This window comes from Lichenostomus cassidix, chromosome 2, assembly GCF_008360975.1.
Source record: "Lichenostomus cassidix isolate B80296 chromosome 2, HeHo_3.0, whole genome shotgun sequence".
Taxonomy (NCBI): Eukaryota; Metazoa; Chordata; class Aves; order Passeriformes; family Meliphagidae; genus Lichenostomus; species Lichenostomus cassidix.
The window spans coordinates 15,719,927-15,739,916 of record NC_139482.1 but is presented as its reverse complement, the minus strand read 5'-3'; the positions used below and the strand labels follow the sequence as shown (position 1 = coordinate 15,739,916).

The window sequence follows — 19,990 nt, the reverse complement described above, 5'->3', positions numbered from 1 at the left end:
CAGCATTTTCAAAACAAGCAAGGGGAGGAAAAAAGAGGCAGAAACAGGAAATAAACTAGGGCAGCTGAAAGAAAAATGAAGATTACATGTGTGAATAAACTAGTGGTGAGATGAGATATTTCTGTAGGTCATATTCTCATACACACACACCTTGACTCCAGTATTTTCCAAACCACAATTTCAGGGCACCTAAGACTTTCAGGTCTCTGTTTCTCCAAGAACCAAATTAGGTTAATTGGAGTTAATATTCCCCTTCTCTTCTGCATTGACACAGCTCCTTTACCTCTGAAGGATCCCAAAGTAAACCATAAATCACACAACACCACTAATATTCACCCACATCTGGGGCGGGAAAGTGGCTTAACCTAGGCTGCTCAGAAATGCAAGGGAGGGGAAATTGTGGCCCAGAGCAGCAGGCCAGGCCTTTTGCTCTTATTAAAAATGTCATTTAATCTTGGTGCAAAGACTGTAGCATCTTTTGAAAAACAAGAAAACCTCAGCTTCTCTAGTTTGAATTGGAGGAAGCAGGAGCTGGCTGTCCCATATTTACACTTGCAGGCTCCCTTTTTGAGCCTGGTGTAAACAGACAAATGAGTTTGCAAACATGGACACTATTCAGCCAGTGACCCACACTACCACAGGCTTTCCACACACAGACAGGACTCATCCCACCCAGCACTAAAACTCCTGAAACCCTTTTCCTTTTGCACCATCCTCCCACTTTCCTCAGGGACAACAGACCTATTAAGGATGAATTATGGAGACGTGCAGACAGAAAAGCTCATGCTGGAAGAGACTCCAAACCGCAGAGTCTCCTACAGAAATAATCCTCAAACATGGGGAATATTCCCCCATTCCTGGTGGCTGACCTCCTGCAGACCCCAGGCCACCTCCACATGGGATCCCTTCAGTGAGGCCACTCCTGCCCAAAGCAGGTCCTGGACTGAGAAGGTCTGTGTGAAATCACCTGGCTGGGGCTGGCTGTGCTCATGCAGCAGAACCTTTTGTGGAGGAATGAAAGCCCCTGTTGGAGTTTCAGGTGACCTGTGGCTGCAGACACAGCATGGCAGTGTGACCTGGGAGAGTGCATGATACCAATAGCAGCTGGTCTGATCTCAGGGGTGTACTGGATTTCTACTGACAAAGATTTATTACCATGTCCTTTAGTTGGGTGGGAGGAGGAAAGCTGTCAGAAACTTGCAGGAATGAGCTTTGGGCCCAGGCTCTAGAGAAAGCTCCTTTTCAGCAAAGCTTTATTTTACCACTGCTCTCTTTCCTCCAGGAGGAGGTTACAGAGCAGCTTGTAATGATGTCACCCCCACAACTCTGTTACCTCACTCCTTTGGCTTCACAGGGACACCAAGTATAACAACTGACCTGTCATCAGCTGTTATGTCCTTTCAGATGAACAAACTGCATAATGACAATTTATGTTCACAGTGACCGCTAGACTGAATATTTTTCCCTGTTCACCCAGTGGTTTTTTTTCCAGGAAAAATTATAGCCCTGGTCTGACATCTTCTATTAAGATCCATAGGGTGAGTCTTGCCAATGTTAAGAACATCCCTTTGCCATCATGCCCTAGACCAAACCTTTTCTGTGAAAATACTTCATTGCAATTTGTTTCTTGCACCAAACTTCACGTAGAAGCTTTAACTGTGAAGGACTGCTACCACTCAAGATTTTCCTGAATACCTGAGAACCCAAAGTCTCTCTTACCCTGTGCAGCCTGGAGCCTGCTGCAGTGGGAGTAGGCATCTAGTTACATTTTAATACATGTGATTTTTATAAAATGAGTGTACATGCCCACAGAGACTGCGATAGGTGTATTTTATAAATCATAAAAGAGAACTGAGTTTGCAAGTCTACATTAGTATTTGCATTAATAAGTGCACTGAAAGCCCCACATAATGGTAGGGATGGTGTAAATGGTCTTACAGGCTTGAACTATGTGTATGAATGTAAGAATTTATGAGTTAGCAAACTAGATAAAAACCTGGTGTAAATCACTTCATTGTTTGAGCTGTCACAGCTGACTCTAAATTTCCCCTGTTCAGTGACAGTGTGTTCTCTTGGTGAGATTCAGGGCACTGTGTGAGTTTTGTTTTCTTAGCCAGACCTTAGCAGAGCCTATAATGGGAGCTGGGGCTGTGGAGTGTTGAGGTGAGCTGTTAACAAACTGATAGCTATATGGCTTAATTTTCTTTTCAAGTTTGCTGCAAAGCTGGCTGAAATCAAATCTTTTCTCCTTGAGCTGGCATGTTTCTCATTGAGTCGTGCAATGTTGTCAGATGCCTTGGTGATAATCTCCCACGTGCTTTTCACAATGCATAAAGAAACATCTGACCTAGGCTTCTTTTGTGTGTGTGTGTGTTATTCGGGAAGGGATTTACAGCACGTGCTGTGCTGACTCATCAGATGAAGTGGTTTGTCCTTCTGTTGTAAACCATTAGGGGTTAACATTGAAAACCATGTTGGACAGCAGGTAAGGGGGAGGGTGAAATAAAGAAAAGAGGAGGAGGAAGAAGAGGAAGAGAAAAAAAAGAAATAAAGGAAAGAGTATGGGAGATGTTACAAAAAAGAAAATGACAAAATGGCAAATGAAGATTCATCAGGAAAAAGAAGAGAAAGGAATATGAAGGGAAAAAACATACCAGTATGTAAATTTTCTTTATTTTTAATACAAAAATATCCTTTTCCCACCCAGGAAAGTTGCTGTTGTGCAGGCAGGCACGTTCAGTCTTTCACTCTGGATCTAAAGAGTTTAATTGGGAGCTCTTAAAGACTAAAATAAGGCTTTAAAAATAAAAAGCTAAAGTCAAATGCAGCCAGGGTAAGCACTATTACACTCCAGCACGATTGTTTTTCATTAAAAAAGCAGGGTGAAAGGGAGGGTTTCAAAGCCATATTTCAACCCTAGGCTGACACGACAGCAGTAAAATCTGATTTTGTTATGCTAGTTGGCTGTGGGTTTGGGAGCAGACCCTATATATGTGGTGTAATGTTATGATATGAATGCATGCACACAGGATATTTTCAGAAGCCTCTTGCAGAATTTAGAGAAACGTGCCACCCATTCCTGTGGCCCCACTTGCAGGAGCCAGCTCCTCTCCTGCTCCTGGGAGCCAAGCAGGCTCAGACATGGCATATGCTGCACAAAGACAATTTAAATTACAAGGTGCTGTATTTTCAGGCAAGTGGAGGAACTTCTTAGTGAATGCCAGAACTGATTTCCATGGGGTATTTAGCCAGAAGCATGGAGTAAAGAAAGGGTAAGTCTGTCTGAGAGACGAAATTCAGTTTCTTTCACTCATCTGTAAGATAAAGAACTGACAAATATGGTTTCTTTAAATATAGCTTCTTCCATCCACTGCATGGGGTACTGAGATGTGCACAATACCACAGAATCATAGAATATCCTGAGCTGGACCCACAAGGATGATAGAAGTCCAACTCGTGGCCCTGCACAGGACAGCCCCAAGAATTACACCATGAGTCTGAGAGCATTGTCCAAATGCTTCTGGAACTTCAGAAGGCTTGGTGCTGTGAACACCTCCCTGGGGAGCCTATTCTGGTGCCAAACTATCCTCTGGGTGAAGAACCTTTTCCTAATATGCAGCCTAAACCTCCCCCTGATACATGTGCAAACAGTAAATCCCAGTGATTTCCCAAACTTACTGCGCTCTGTGAGATCATAAGCATACAAATTCAAGCAGCCTGTAAGAAAAGTGCACCAGCAGGGCTCCAGCAATCAAATAGCCATAAAAATGACTGTAAGCTGCAAAAGAGCCTCATGGTAACCTGGACAACTGTTGCACAACAGATCCTGCAAATCTAGGATTACATGTGAAATTTAAAAGATTCTTTATATCTCCAAGGAGATACAGATATTTTCAAATATATACCTACCTGTATCTGCTTCTACATTATGTTTGCATAAAAATAGGAATGGCTAAGCAATCTGCCTTCACCCTAAGTATACTGTGAGATACAGCAGTACAATCACACATGGTATTTTCTGTCATCACCACTTCCCAAAGGCACATGATGGAACTGTGCCAGCTTCAAACCTGGAGCAGCTGGTGACACCTTTCCCTGCACAACTTCAGTGCCATCATGCAGCAGCTCCAAGGCTGCTGCAGGAAGAAGACACAAGGTGAGAAAAGATAATCAGATGGACTTAACACATTAATTCATGTTAGTGACTGACAGTCTCTCTGCTTGTGCTACAGGTTTGTGTGGGCCTCAACAAGTCATTCTAAGTGACCTTTCCACAGGTGCCACAGCACATTCCCTGGTCTCTAGACTCTGACTTGAGAGCCTGGGCTTTCAACCTCAGCAGTGCTGAGCACTCACAGGTGCAAATCACTGCAACAAGAGTGTTGCTTTGCATGCATAAAAAGCTATGAAATCATGAGCATCCACAAGGTCTTACGTATCTAAAATTACTTTGAATTGTAATTGGTGCCTTACTTATCCATTTGTGAAATCCTACAGATGTCTTATGAAAACACCTTTATTAAAGTTTGAAACATGCCAGGTAGAATGTATCAAGTGGCAGTGAACAGCACATCACGAAATCAGTCATCCTCTCCTCAGAGGGGCTCAGCTGTGTTCATGCTACAGCTTTGGCTGGACAGAGCCAGCAGTGAGCACCCAAAAAGGGCAGAAGATGGGTTTTGAGGCATCTTTCAAACCAGGCCAGGTCACATATGTCAGAAAAGTATCTCTTTCCTCATCTAGCTCGAAATGTGATGGCCCCTTTATTCAGCATCCTGAGGAATTACCCCGACAGAGACAGAAGACTGTTGTCACACACTTCCCTGACCATATACAGAATAACCAGCAGAAAGAAACTGCTGAGTGAGCTGCAGGGGAAAGAGCTGCCTGTGGATTATTCTTATCTCCAGTTGCACAAAAGTGATTTTAGTGTTTGATAGCATTATTTTGGAGTCAACTCTTGAGTTTTGTTTCCTTTCCTTTGTGAAGCTATTGCAGCCTTCATGCTCCTGCTCACCACAACTTGCACTGTTATTATTTCCATTACATGATTTCTTCCCAAACCTAAATATTCCCAGGCACCTTTTAAACAGGCCCTCAGAGATTCTAGTAAACTGGGAGGTATCTCAAGAAGGGCTGTGTTTTCAGTTTTCCTATTCACCAAGGGAGAGGCAGTGCAGCAAGAGGGGGAAGGTTCTTGGAGCAGAACAGCATGCCCAGTTATTTAGGAAGATATGCCTATTTGCCAAGAGCTTTTGAAGAAGTAGGAACACCTCCATCTACTCCAGACATCATCTTGTGTTTAAAATGGTTTGAGTGCTAGTGCAGTGCAATTCCAGGAATTCAGCAGAAGAATCATACTTATAAGAGCTTAAAGCCTATTCGGGCTGTCTTGGAGATTGGTGCAGTGTAATTAATTAGCCAGACTGAGCTTGAATTCTCAAGGAGCAGCTAAACCTTAACACTGCAGATGCTCCCAAATTGAAAATTGTAAGCGCCCTTCACAGCAGACCCTCTGCCTAAGACAGATGAGGCTCCTGCTCTCTGAAGGAGCACGTGTGGGAGGTCCTGAAACAGTAGTAGTTAACATTGCAAAGGCCTTGGATGCAAACAGCTTCGTGGAAGAAGATGGAACTTCTTCTCTGGCAAAATGTATGAAACTGTCTGTGATAACAGGAATGAGAGCAAGGATGACTGAACAAATATTTGCACTGAATGCCTTGTCAGGACAGGGGAATTGCTACTGATATGATCTTTACTTTCAATGTTACTGTTTCTGACAGTCTTACAGACTCTGCAGATGTTTATTGGCCACTAAATCATTCTTCAAGAATGTTGGCTCTGTTCCCAAACCTGAAGAGCCTGAATGTGAAGGGGTTTGTTATTCAACACACACTGCTGCTTTTGGAGACAGTGATTTTCAAGAAACCAGCGGGGAAGCATCGTCGACTGATAACAAGACAGGGAGTGGATTCAGCTTTCTCTGCACACCGGGCCTCAGCTGCTAGGGCAGGCTGAGTAAATGAGCACCACGTAGCAGGGCATGAGTATCCACGTGGCAGAGAGAACTGCTGAGCCGTGACTGCAGCACTGCGCCACCATAATGGACCTGTGGAGCAGCAAAGATTGCTGCTGAGACACAGGGCTTGCCAGCTCGTCCTGACCTTGATTTACTGCCTGCTCTGCTTGGTATAGCACAATTGCACGGATTTCAGAGCCTCTGTAAAGCTCTGCGATGCTGCAGAGGTTAGTTGTGCTCCGCTCGGCTCCTCTGACTGCAGGACACGCTGCATAACAACGAGGCTCATTCAAACCCTCCTCCATTCATCTCGGGAAGAGCTGAAGAGCTCCCAAAGACGCAATTGCTGAGCTCTGGAGGACCCTAAGCCACAGTGCTTCAAAGCAAAACAGATTTGCTTTCAAACCGAGAGTTTTTGAACTACAGGCAATATGCTCAAGCTGTTTCTCTGGGTGAAGATGCCGATTCTCTGAGATCATTGCAAACGGTTCTCACCTGAAGAATCTACACTAGAGATTTTTCTCCACCTAAATAGAGACTGGACTAAAATAGTAGTAATAATAATTGTGACAGTAATAATACATATCTTTTAAATAGTGAATGATAAAAAGTAATCCATTCCCTTTGTACTAACAGTTATGAATTATTGATGCACAGTGTATTATTACCACAAGAAAAATTGACTACCCATAGGTATTAAACATATTTCTCCCAAAAAGGGACCAACACATTGACCAGTGGATGTGATTTAAAAGCAGTCAAAGCCAACAGCCTCCTCTAAAACCTAAATTAATTGCTGGCTCTCAGCTTCCATGATGAAAGACAGTGTCATCCACAGTAGCCCCTTGTAACATTTTGTCCCCAGATAGGGTGAATACTGTTTAAAAATATCAGGTTGGCGCAGAGATAACGTGCTTCAAAAACATGTAAGACAGGTGCAGAAGGTGATAATGTCATATTTACTACATATTAGTTTCACATTAGCTCATACATGTTTGCCTGGAAGACAGATTTCTGCCAGGGAATTCTCTCCTGCAACAGTTTGCTATATCAGACTTAAACACATATACATATTTATGGTAAAGCCATATGGTATTTATGGTTAAATCAACTGACATACTTCAAAAATATGAATTTTGATTAATTTGGAAGATCTATAGATCAGAAACAGCTCAGAAGCTTTATCAGCATGTACAAATAACTAGTCTTCCGTCATGTTACCATAAATTAAAAAAAAACCTCTTCACGCAACAAGGTTTTGCAATGGGAAACTGAGCTACAGATATGTCAATAAAAATATGGAAAATACCTGCATTCATAGAATGCAATTCCTTATACAGATGCAGTTGGAAATCACTGTGAATTTCTTGTTCAAGGAGCAGTTAAATTAACTTTATCTCAGAGTAATTCACACTTATGGAATATTTTTATGTCCTTCCTGACCTGCTTAGATGTTTTTCTAAGGGTAAGCAGCATCTGCAAGAATCATATATTTGTACAGATAGCCTTGCATTCTCACCTGCCTTTTAAGAGCTAAGATCCTGGATTTCCAGTTCTGTAGAGAAAATCAACAAGACACAAAGCCATGGTTCCAGACATGAAGAACATTTATATTTTTTAGGAAATAACTATGGTGAAAGAAAGTGAGATCCTTTGATCCCTCCAACACAGTTCAACTCTAGGCTTTGAGCTTTTGGATGAGATGGAGGATAAGAGGAAGACTTTCTGCACTCATGTAAGCCAGGCAGCTACAGCACAAACTCTTTAAGCTCTGTGAACTTTCATGTTTTCTAATTAACTTGCTGCTGTTATTAGTAGTACTTCTGTTTCCACTTTTATTACATTAAAGGCTTTTTCTTTCATTTTCCAAGAGCTTTTTATTTTTGCCCATGAGCTAAAGCTTTACCACAGAGCAATTACCTATACATCACAGTTTGTGAAGTTTATGGGGATCTGCAAAGGGTCTGCAAAGCAGACACAGCAAATCCCATGTATGGAGAGCGACTGCATTCCTGCCCACCATCCTTCAACAATGGACAAACAGACATTGCACCACCAGCAAATGCTGTATTTGATTAATCAGGATTCATCAGATTCATCAGGATGCACAAGCACTGACACAGCCAGCCTAGTTGGGTGCCACCAACAAGTGACTTCAGAGAACAAACCAGTAAGGTGTTGGCAAAACCAGCCCTGCAGAGCACCACTGAGAGTGGCTCACCCAGCTCTTAGGCAGGGCTTGGCTAGGGCTGGCAGACACCATCAACCCCAACTGCAACTCCAGGTTCAGCAAATCTTTTTAAAATGCTCTCCGAATAGCACTTCCTAGGCAAGTGCTGTCTCAGGGAGGAGCATCCTGAGAGCTGCTCAAATCACCCTGAAGGCTGCTGACCACCCCCAGCCCCATCTGCAGCAACACTCTGCCTTTCCTCTCACACCTCAAACACAGCTGGCTGCCTCAAGCTGTTATAACTCAAGGTGAGTTCTGCCTGAATGGTCCTAAGCTTTGCAATTAATACTTGCCTTGCACTCTTCAAACACCCAGAGGCCCACTTTGGGGGCTTAGATGACACCTGTCCCATTCTTTTATTTTTGTTTTTATAAGCCTCATTAGGCTTCGTGGTGAAGCAGAAATCCCAGAATACAAGCCAGGACACTGACACTGGGAGTATCTGTACCCTTACACCCCAAGGAGAAGTGACCCAGAAGAAACAACAAAGTGGCTAAAAACCCAGGCATAAAGGACTTTTCCAGATGATTTTGGTTAATATTAAGAAGCCACATTGCTCAGATAGGCCTGGGAGCAACACCCTCTGATTTATTTGTGAAATCTGCATTTCATTAGAGAGAAAAAAATATAGGAACATATATGAATGTTCAGCCGTACTCAGTGATTGCAATTCTCAATCAAAATCACTTCTCAATCACATTGTCTTCTATCTTATCTGTCTTTTTCCACTTCCTCCCCATTTCCAGCTGGATCCTCACTTTTCTTTGGCTACTATGATAGGGGAAAAGAAAACTGAAGCAAGAGGAGACTTTGCTGCAGTTCTTTCATAAAACATCCAAGACTACCTGTTGGGAAAGCCAAAGCCACACTGTAACAATCCATCGAGTAGGAGGTGCTGTGTATGTTCACCTCCTGGCATTAAACTCTTGTTCTGTAAGAATTTGTTAGAAATTGGTAATTGCTGCCCCCCAAAGAGGCAGACTGGGAAGTATGACTGGTGAATATGAAACACAAAAACTTTGGGAAAGTTTCCCCTGGCCACAATGCTGTGCACATGTCCTATCCCTGAGTTTGGTATGTAAGCTGGTTTCTATACAGCACTTAAAATGGAAAAAAAATCCCTTTGAAAGAAGCGCCTTGAAACACAGATATTGGCAACGGATGAGACTCACTTGCTGTAATTACTGAAAGACAAATTTTTGATCAGGACTCCTATTTGAATGCTCTCCAAAGCCTCTCTGAGCTCCAAATGCTGTGACCTTTAAAACCGAGGGAGCAAAATGTTCTCTGTTCAAATGACTGGTACTGTAAAAGCAGAAAAGCCACATGCTAAAACTAAGATTTATATCATACTCTTCGGCATTAAATCAGACTTGTTTCTTTTTGTGTATCAGAGAAAAACAAGGTCTGTATAAAATGTTTAGGAGACTAAGCTTTAGAAAAATGGGCAAAAGTTACAAATAGGGTCCTGCTTTTTCAAGGATGATGCAAACAGCATCTAGATATATAATGGCATTAAATCAACAGCCTAAAAGCTACATTTACTCGCAGAGAACATTTTAAAAAAAACCCAAACATTTTTTCAAGGAAAAAAAATAATTTCATTCAAGGAAACAACACAAAATTTTCTCTGATAATATAATAAAGTTTCAGATAAGCTTACAGCTCTGTCTCTAACTGTTGTTCTTTTTTTCATAGATACATGCAAGAAACACTTCTGTACAAAACATCCCTACTTTCTAGGCAGCAGAAAGGATGCCCTCCTTTGGACAAATATACACTTTTCATTTATTTGGACAAAAATATTAAAATTAAACAGAACAAATTTTCAGTCAACACTTGTTAATTTGAAACACTAAAAATTCTCTCATATTGAAAGCAGATTTCTCTGAAGAAACATTCATTTTCAAGGTCATAACAGCGCTGGCAAGGCTCTAAAAATTGTAGTCCAACTTGCTTGTGTTCAGCTGTGTTTACTTAGTCTCAATTTGACAAAAGTCTGCCTCTGATTATACATAGCAGTCATCTGCCCACAGATAAATAGATATTACACAAACGTTTGGAGGGAATGACATTTGGCTACCATTATTTTTGGAATAATTTACTCTGCATCCTGAACTTAAAACACCAAAATGATTCATAATAGTTTCTGGACCCAAGTATTTCTATTTAATAAATAAATTTATTACCTCCATGACCTTTGTGGACTTTATATTGTACGTGTTAGTTAATTTTTTTTTAAAAATGCAATTTACTGTTGAGTATCCTGTATGCTTGGGAAAGGTGGATTTACACAGAACTGAGCCCCAAGTCAGTGGCAAACATGGTGCACTTACTGCAGCAGCTCAGAGGCAGCATGTGCAGTGCAGAGGGCTCGGGGTGCTGCTGGAGAGGAGATTCTAACTCAGCTCTGCAAGACATCCCACCCCATCACCAGCTGCAAGCACAGGGGCATGGCTCAGCTCTCTGCAGAACATGCACCTGCAGGGGAAGCCCACACTAGCACTGCTTGAGACAGGAATGTGTTTTCTATTTCAAATGTACCTACCTCAAATGTAAAATTAATAGTCCGCTGCCTATTATTTGTAGGAGGGAAAATTAATACATATTGTACGCCAAGCTGAAATTTTGCTTTATCGGAGGGAAATAGTTGCTTCGTGACATTTATGGAATAGCGTGTATTTTAAAGCAGACCTGCAGTATTTCTCTGATGTGGATAGAAATTTTGTCCAGTTAAAGATACAGCTTAGCCTAGGGCTTTTTGTGTTATAAATTATCCACGAATAAGGCAAAAACTTATGAATAAATTATAGTCCCTACACCCATTCCTTCCCTGATGCCTCTTCCTAATTCTCTCCCCTTTAAGCCCCTGTCAGTCCCCCAACATCAACTACCCCAAACCATGTTTCCACATCACACACTGGAAGTATTGAGGGCAATTTGAAGTCCATGAGGGATATTGTTACTGCCGCACATTTAAAGTGGAAAATGTTTCCAGAGTGTGGTGACAGATGGAAGAATAAAGCCTAGACCCGACAGAGTCAGATAGATTAGTTTCTGTAAAGTTAGCATGCTTTCAAAAATGTCTCTTCAATTAGAACACCAAAATTAAAAAAGCCCCTGATGCAATAGGAACCATATGTGTTTGATACACCCAGCTTCTCTAACATAACATGTAAATACTCAGTTTAAAGAAAATTAGGAGACTTGTTTACAAAGAACTAGTTTATGTGTTTACAAGACTAAGCTGAATATTTTTAGATGGAACGATTACATACAAGTCATTCCCCCTCATTTTCCCTCGTTTCATGAAGGAATATTACTGTGAAGAAGGAATGTGTTTTCAATGTGGACAGCTGGAGGTACAGAAAACAGATTTCTGTCACATGGAACAAATGCAGCAAATTCTTTCTTTACAGGGTGTTTCCTTACAGAGATTAAGTATTAGAGCTCATTACACCATGATGCAAAGCCCCACTCGTTCAGAAGTGTGCTAATGACTGTGACCTAAAGAAGAGTTAATTCAGATGGAATCCAGGAAAATGAGGCAGCACAGAAACCTCATCAGCAGTCCAATCACATGACAAAATGCGAGGCATCTCCAAAGCCACTGCCTGCCAAAAAAAGAAAGGCTGCTGCAAGAAAAATACTTTCACAGCTTGATATCTGGGTCTTGTGACTGTTATCCAAACAAGGAGTAAAAGTGGTACTATATAATGTGGCAGGGTAAACAGAACCACCCACTCACCATCACCAGCCATGTTTTTAATTCAGATAAATTCTGTTTCTTTAAAAAATGATGGTGGAAAAAGAAACAAAACCTTTTGTTGAACTTGAAAATTATATGTATAATCAGATTTGGCATGACATATTTTAGGTTCATATATACCATGAGCTATGTAGGAATGCATGTTTTGACATGCAGTATCAAACTATCAGTCCACCCCAGGTGATGCCCTTTCTACACTACTGCTTGTCCCAGAGGAGCACAAAGACAGTGTCCCCAGCCAACTATGCATCTGGTTAAGAAGATTTTCTCTCTGTAACTTACAGATGATGACTTGAAAAATTTTCAAAGAGAATATCTGATTTGAAAAATTTACAGAAAGGAGCAGAGCTAAGAGAAGTTAAAAGCTTCAGGAACCCTGGGCCAAGGAAGCCTCCACACTTGGCCAAACTGTCTCACAGTAGCCTGAAAACTACTTACAGTTTTCAAAACAGGTCTTGGTGGAATCCGCCAAAGTCTGGATTTGGTATGATTAAGCCAAAGTATGAGAAGTATTCTATACTTTTGTGTCCAGCTTAGTCAGGGATTGTGGATGCACCAAGAGACTGGGAAATTAATAACCACATACCCCACACAAACAGACGCCTCCATCACTACTCTCACTGCCACCAGCACTTGAGTATTTCCCAGCTCCAGACTAAGTTGTGGTTTTGCCCTAGGTTGTGGAGCAACAGTTTGGATTAATTTGCTTCGCACTCTAAGGAAGGTCATGACCTTTTCTGGAAGGGTATTTGCTCTTAGCCTGTGTAACATGGAAAAAAATGCCAAGACATAGTAATTAGACTCAAAGGTTCCTTCCAAGAAGGGTGGCAGTATGCTTATCCATCCTCTTTTCTCAAGCATTTTGAAAAGGAAAATATCAAACTTCTAATTTTGGACTGAGAAAATGTTAGTATCTCCTATACTTCTCTAATTTATTCTAGAACCCTTCCCTGTTATTCTGCAGATTCCTACCATTATTTTCATACCTGCTTTCTCAGGTAGGAAGATAAAAAGAAATTTTTGTCTTCTTACCTGCATCCCTTTGATCCCTTTTCTTTCCATTTCCTTTTTGTTCTTGTCCTTAATTCTTCACTCCCCTTTCCCCATCCTCTCCCAGCACTATCTTCTCTTAGCAATTTTCCAAAAGTTTCTGCTCTTATTTTCCCACCTATATTTATTTCCTGGCTGTGAGTTTTTCTTTTTCCCTCCACTCCCCATCCTTTCTTCTATCTTTTCCTTTCTAGAACTAAAATGATACTCCAGCCATGACCTACCTGAAAAGAGAGTTACATCTTTGAAGTCCATTGTCAGTACTAAAGGGATGGAAAATATCTCAAAAAGAGCTAAACGACTATTCCAGTCACTGTCCTGGACAAACAAGTGTAACTCCCATCAACAGCTGGAGGAGTTCAGCACCTGAGTCAAGTTATTTCCCATTTGCCACCAGTGACTGTTTGGCGTGGGAGTCCTGCTATAGCAATCTGTCCTCACACTGGGGCACAGAGAGACAGACAGAATTTCATGCAGTGGCTGCAGGGTGTTGGTGATGAGAAAAACAACTCTGATAATGGAAATCCTTTCTGCACTCTTAACTGAGAGCAGTGCCTAACTGAAGTGAAAACCTGGTTGAAACTTAAAAAGTAAGGAAGAGGTCTTCATAAATACAGAGACAGTTATGCACCATTTCACCCCCGTATTCTGCTGGATCTCTAACAAAATCAAAATCACAAGAAAAGTTCCTTGCATGGCATACATTGTGTAATCAATATCTCTGTTAATGAAAGTCTTTCTCTTGGCTTCAAATGAAGTGGTGTAACATCCTGTGAAAGGACAGAATTACCACACAAGCAATCAGGTCAAGAGGATAAAAAGACTAAGAAGCATTCATTCCCTGAATTTCTTGAGATCTGCCCATTAAAACAGTAAATGTTTGCTTTTCAAGACAAAACAAGTTAACAGAAACATGCACTAGAAATCATCTTTATGGCCCACACGACAGAGAAAATACTGGGGAACACTTTTGTTTTTCATGGTGAATGAATTGCCCCTGTAACTCTCCCCAGTCGAAAGCCCAGTTTCCCCTCCAGCTGGTGCTGCCTGGGCAAGCTGGAGCTGTCTGTGCACAGCTCAATCCAACCTGCACACCAGATCTTACAAAATTTCCTCCCTTTTCTTTGTCTCACTCTTTTTATATTGCTTCTGGTGGCTTTTCCTGTGTGTTTCTGTTGCTGCTTGCTTCCCACCCTTACCACTCTCCAACTGCTTGTTGGGCAGGCACAGCAATTCCTTGTAAGGAATGCAGGAAAGAGAAGCATTCCTTGATTTTTCTGTGCACAGTAACTTGCACGACATTTGATCACAGACAGAGATTAAGTCATTCATGAATAGGGCCCAAAGGGAGGAACAACTCCAGAAAAACAACCCTCCTCACTGTTAGTGAAGCATCCAGGACTCCACAATCATTACTGCCACACTTACAGTTCATAGCCGATCTGGCAAAGTGAGGAATCCAACTGCAGGCTCTGTGGTTTAAATAAAATATATCTACAGCAGCTTGGATCAATGTTTAAAAATGTTCCATGTTGTTTTAGTCCAAGGACAAGCTTTTAAAATTAAAAGAAAACTTTGGCTTTAATTACAGATTAAAAGTGAAAGTTGTGTAAAAAGAATGCATATTCTAATAACAGTAATAGAAATTATTTAAAATTTAAAACTCGTTATTCTCTCTCCCAGCTACAAGTCTTCTTGTAAATATTTAAAATACAAGTTTCCAAGCTATTAATTTGTGGACAATATTTAGGGTGCTTCTGCCTTGCTGTTGTGAATCTTTGGCATAGCTCAACTTTTTCCTACATTTATACTTTCAAGCTAAAATAAGTGTCAGATTTTGATGTATGTTGCAATGGCCAAAAAATAACCACAGCTGTAACTTTTACCTCCTTTTCCCCCAAATTTTGTCACCATACATGTGTGATGCAGCAAATGTCACCACCCTATACATAAATGCAAAGGGTTTATTCCAGAGCAGCTACAAGCAATGTGATCCCAGAGTGGTTAGGTGCTACAATGGAGAAGCTGCTGCTCTTGGGATGATTTTCAGCAACAATTGCCCATCTGAAAATCATTAGTGCATAGCAGTGGATTTTCCACATGTTCATATGCTGGACAAGCAGGTTGCCCTTGAAGTATGGTTCCCCGGGGGAAGAAGGAAAACCCAGAGTAAAGTATTCTATTGTCAGATCACGGTTTCACTAGAGCCAGACAAAAATATGGTCAAGCATTCACTTGGCTGCTTTGCTGGCAAAACGATAGGGTACCGAAATGGAGACAGCTAATGAGGAAGGCAAAGAATGTATCTCAGGAAGAAGACCTTAAAGGAGTACAGGTTTGTTTTTTTTTCATTTGAAAAATCAGAATAAGGGTAAGCATGCAAATGCAATGACTTTCAGACTACTGACCTTTGGATTTATAAGGTCAAAAAGGTTTAGAAAGGGTAGTATTTTCCCAGTAAAAGATCTCATCTTTTAATTCAGCTGTGTTTGAAGCAGCAATAAGAAAGTATGGACAGAGCCTAACTAAAAAAGTGTATGATTATAACTAGGCAGTATTTGTTATTTAATGCCCCATTAATCGATAATTTGGCTTGAAGGAGGAAAAAAAAGTTGGCAAAAGGGAATGGAATTCTTTAGCTCCTTGTTTTACTTAAGAAAAATTCCCAATGGGCTTCACTTAAACAAAGAACTTTAGTTTTCCACTGGAAAGACAAAAAGAAAATCTTGGTCTAGCATGTCCTGCCACATGCTTTAACTACATAGTAAAAGAGTATGTACTTGGATCCCAGGCACATTTCAAAAGTGTAGTATTTATTACCTCCTCTGCTGCCAAGTTCCACTATTATCATTTTATTATAACTAAGGTATATTTTTACTAACTAAATTATATTTAGGTTTTTAGTTTAAGCATTTGAATGTCTTGGAGTGTCACGTACAGAAGACATACAATATATCAAAAGCCTTTGTTGATTTTCTCCCTCCTCTTCTCTACAAACAGTCACCCTGCATTTGTGATCTCAGGGCGTCTGATTCACCAAAACCCATAATCCAGCTGTAAAGATACAGAGGGGCCCAGGGAGCGAAATCCTTGGATGAAGCAGAGCTCACCAAGGACGAAGGTGAGCCCTGTTATCAGATAACCCAACACATGTCCCTCACACCCTGAGGGGCAGCACAAACCCCTCTCTCCCTACCATCCCCTTCAGACACCTTCCTCCAACACTCCTCTCCTGCCCTTTGCCCAGCTCTCCTAGACCTGTTTTTTTGCTGAGACCTCTTGTTCCCAGCTGGGGCTGTGAGCTAGAGGTGTTGCATGGTGGGACACAGGCTCCCCACGGGTGAGGGTGGGCAGGAACCAGCAGCTCACGGGGAGTTGGCTTCAGAGGAGCCATCTCCTGCAGCTCCTGTGAAAGGATTTTTGGGAAGTATGGAGCTGCTGTCTGGAGGCTGTCCAGACAGGATGGAAAGATGACATGGCTGTGAGGCAGGACAGGGTTTTGGTGGGCTCACATGAGGCTGGGTGCTGCCACTCCTCTGGACAGGGATGGGGTGCTTCTGAGCAGCCATAAAGCCCATGGAGAGATGACAGAGCTCCTCAAACCTCAGCAAATGCAGCAGTGCTGCAGCACTGAATACAGCCTTTACTCTTCCTATTTTGTGCAAGGAATGAAGGATGAGGAGTACCCAAATATGAGCAGTTACATTCTCCAAGGGTCACAGTCTTTGATCTGTGAGAAAAGAACCCACTGAAAGCAGCAGGAGTTCACAGAATGAAGTTTGGAAAGCTTTGCAAACACATGAACATTGTGTGTCAAATCATGTAGCATGCTTTGGGGCCAAAACACTCAAAACCAAGACCAGATCTTAGCAAATTGGATTTTTTCACTTCCACGCACTTCCAGAGTGTTGGTTTTAAAACATATCTGAGTGTCTGTCCATCAATTACCAGGTAAAATAAACACACTTTAAGTTTGATATCAGACATAATTATTGGCCACTTCTGAAATAAGAGGGAAGAGAATCAGGGGTGTGAATGTGTGAGTTGAATGAGGTATAGAGGAATGAGAAATATTAATGACCTCTTCCCTATATAGATTCACAGCTAATGTAATAAATACAAATGAATGCTTATGTGCACTCGTAGCAAGGAGAAAGTATCACTCACAGTCTCATTAGATAAGGAGTGAAAACAGCAGCAGAAAGGCTTGGAACAATACCAAAAGGAAAACAAGCTTATAAAGACATCTGCCATTTTTATTAATTTAAAATGTTAAAAGAAGCATTTCTTTACTTTCATTTAGACAGCAAAAATAAGCCTTTGCATTAAAAAAGGGATTACTGGGATCAATACCTGCAGGTCAGCCTTGTCTTCCCTGCTTACTGCTATGAAAAGGATTTTCAGCTTTGCCAGGGCAATCTGAAGTAAGCAACTCAGTGAGCTATGGGATTTGAAAATGAGATATGTCATTGTTTGTAGACAATACAGCTGGGACCCTCTTTTCCTCTGTCTTTGCAAAGTTCACTGCCATGGTGAACTACTGCACAGCTCTGAGTTGAAGGAGTAAGCACAGCAAAACAGCAAAAGAACATGCTTGAATTCCACAGACATCACCATTGTAATAGAGCACTAAGGAAATACATGTGCGTCTGGGTGTATGTATGTATATGAAAGATGTCTGAAAAACACCACCACAATCCCAAGTGCTGGCCAGAGCAGGACAGCTTTTTTGGTTTCTCTTCATTTCAAAATGTGTCACTAAACATCCAGCACCACCGATATTCAACAAGTAGGAAGCCCAGAACGATTGTAATTATGGTATTGCAGATAGAGAAGGGCTCCAGGCTTCACCCAGCACCCCTGCTGCCCCAGCTGACATAAGTTTCACAGGCTGCACTGGGCTCTCACTGACACTGCTGGCACAAACAGTGCTGTGGACACCCAGAGCTTACCCTGATAAAGGAACAAAGGTTCTTGCCTTCTGGAGGAAACTCCTATTTGAAGATGATCCTGGGGAAATTAATTAGTGATGCAGAAATCAACAGCTACACCAGCTAAACATCACGAGAGGGAGAAAAGCAGGACGATATATTTTAATGTGTCTGTGTAACAGACAATCCTCCACCACAGTGCAAAGGTGTCATAAATAGTCAGGAGCAGACCATTTAATTTGCACACCAGCTCTGGAACCTGCTCCCTCAGCAGCCGCCAGTGCAGACTCCGCGTGGTGCAGCCCACAATGAGACAAAGCCAGACCCTGCTCCTTGGGGTAGGGAGAGCAATTAGACAAACACGGACCTGGGATGAAAGTCTCCCTGAAGTCAACGGCTGAGACAAATTCTCCAGCACACCAAGACCTCGTTAAAACTGCCCGCAGTGTCTAGCCCACAAAGTACATCTAGTGCGAGGAGAGCAATCCTGCCGCTGTTTTGCAACGCATTACAAAATACCTTGGCTAGCAGAAAGAATTTGAGGCAATTTGCTCCTGAAGAGCCAGGTCGTGAAGAGCCTTCATTTTTCCAGCAAACTGGATTTAAGTTGACAAATAGGAACTGAGAGAGAAAAAAAAAAAGCCCTGACAAAGTAAGGGGAGATGGAGAAACCGACAAGGTTTAACTTGATCTTCGAGGGTGTAAATCTGTCAATACCCACAAATGACCACAAGGCCACATGCCAGTTTTCACTCTGAGATACCGTAACTAAGACATTTGGCTGGTACCTCACACTGGAAAGAAAGTTTTTACATTTAGAAATGTAAAACATTGTAACATTTAAGGAATTTTGGCTACAGCCCACTAGCCAGCCTTCCCCCAGCCTCAGCTAAGGGATTATTTTGAATGTTGCTTTGCTTTTCATGCATCTGTTGCCTAAATCAATGTGGAGGCATGAGGGAGGGACTGAAAATTGGCTCTAGAAATAGTGGTATATTTTAGTGTCATATCTGAGAGTCTTGGCAACCCCTTTTAACTTCAAATGTCAGTGCCATACCAAACGATCTGGTCATCATAACCTCAACTTCTGGCCATCAGTGAAAGAACAGAGATAGAGTCTCTGACATCAGGTTTCAAGGCCACTGTGAAAAATTAAGGAAAACAGATTTCATGGCTCATTGGAATTTTGCTTTACCTATTTTTGTATGTTTCTCCTCAGCTGTGCCAGCTCAGCTGTTTATCTGATCTCTTTCTGTTTGAGTTGTTTTTACGCTTTTCTAGATTTTCTACAATGCAGTTTCCCTCTCCAACTTTCTTCCCTGCTTTAAACTCCTGCTCTTTTTTTTTTTTTTTTTTTAGTAGCTCTCATAAAACTCACTTATACAAGCCTTTTGCATGCTTTGACTGTTAGGACACATTTCTCCTTTAGCAGATCTAAAGTGATGACTTGATGCCAATTTAATGCCATAAAGCATAAAAGACTTCAACAGGTCTTTAGTAATCACTGGTGATTTCCACATCTGCCTCTTTATCTCTTACCCAAATTTTTAAGTTTGTAGTAAAACCGATTTAATATTACTGACACCAACTCTGCTTTCCTGGATAATTAGAAATTGAACTGTGCAGATGAACATTAGAGAAGGTTTTCCAGAGCAGGTGTTTTTAAAAGCATTTCCCTTTCTCCATCAAGATGACAAAACTCCAATACGCAAACAATACATACAGGTTCCTGACATTTTCTGAATTGTAGATACAAACTCATCCACAGCCCAGCATTAGTTCATGCAGATATCTCTTCAGTCTGCTTCTCAAATTGTGTCAAAACCCTCCCAAAAGCTTCTCTGTCAATACACATGGAAGATCAGAAGTCTGGTCTCACCAAACTGCTTTCATCATTATGTTTCTGGTATTCACATTACGGACAAATGACCTAAAAATTTTCAGTTAAACACATAAAGGAGTTTGTTGGTTTTTTTTTTTTTTTCAAATTA

General features: G+C 41.4%; 1 protein-coding gene across 2 annotated transcripts in view; it reads right to left on the bottom strand.

Moving 5' to 3' along the window:
- Positions 1–19,990, bottom strand: part of MKX (mohawk homeobox) — a 48,669-nt gene that overhangs the window by 7,870 nt on the left and 20,809 nt on the right. The gene's annotated exons all lie outside the window — the stretch shown is intronic.